At 52.0% G+C, this 805-nt stretch overlaps 1 protein-coding gene across 4 annotated transcripts in view; it reads left to right on the forward strand.

Annotated features, from left to right (window-relative positions):
• The first annotated feature begins 592 nt into the window (after nucleotides 1-592).
• The window catches only part of tet2 (tet methylcytosine dioxygenase 2), a 32,311-nt gene continuing 32,098 nt past the window's right edge, over nucleotides 593-805 (forward strand). For all 4 annotated transcript variants that reach the window (XM_076975474.1, XM_076975472.1, XM_076975471.1 and 1 more), the window contains exon 1: nucleotides 593-805. This exon is cut by the window's right edge and continues 204 nt beyond it. The gene's annotated coding sequence lies outside the window, so the exon portion shown is untranslated.

Consider the following 805-nt stretch of genomic DNA (forward strand, 5'->3'; position numbering starts at 1 on the left):
CCTGCATCACTGTTAAGATTTGCACCATGACTGAAAATGTGGCTGCTCTTCAGAAGAACTCCAGCTTTCTGAACTCCGCCCATCAAAGCCCCTGACTCCGCCTTCCTCTTCTGCGACCACGTGCACTGTGTTATCAGGAGACGTCCAGCATGCAAAACCTTCTGCATGTGCCGAGTGCGGCGTCTTTGTTCCTGCTGAGCACCACCACGTCCCGGCTAACGCCCCGTACAGGATAGCAAAGACAGGACTTATGGTGCCTCCATCTTCCCGTCCCAACAAGACACAGAGACAAAGCAACCAAGCAAAGGACAGATAGAGGAGGGCGGTGAGAGGAAGACACTCGCAGTCTGTTACTGAGTCATTCCTGTTTCCTGACTGTGGTGGGGGTGGGTGGGTTTTTTTTTTTTTTCTTTCTCTCTGAAGCATATGAGGTCAGAGTGGAGGAGGATTTTCCTCCACCCACTGCTGGAGTGTACAGCTGGGGTCATGAGTCACATGATCCACTCCACAGTTTCCAGCCAGCCGACATAGTGTGTGCACTATTGTGTGCGGCTCAAAAAAAGAAAAAAGAGAGGGAGGGAGGGAGAGAAAGAGAGAGGGGGAAAGAGAGAGAGAAGAAACTCTGGCCCTTTGTGTGGGGAAGGCGCAGCAGGAAAGAGATTTTGCAATTACTTCAGCTTGCAGCTTCTGATCCACACACACACACACATACATCCACACACACACTTTGCTTGGCAGCTGCCTCTACCGAGGAGCCACACGTGTGTGTGAGCGTGTGAGTGTGTGTCCGGAGAGATCGGACCCA

Source organism: Brachyhypopomus gauderio, chromosome 15 (genome assembly GCF_052324685.1).
Source record: "Brachyhypopomus gauderio isolate BG-103 chromosome 15, BGAUD_0.2, whole genome shotgun sequence".
NCBI classification, from domain to species: domain Eukaryota; kingdom Metazoa; phylum Chordata; class Actinopteri; order Gymnotiformes; family Hypopomidae; genus Brachyhypopomus; species Brachyhypopomus gauderio.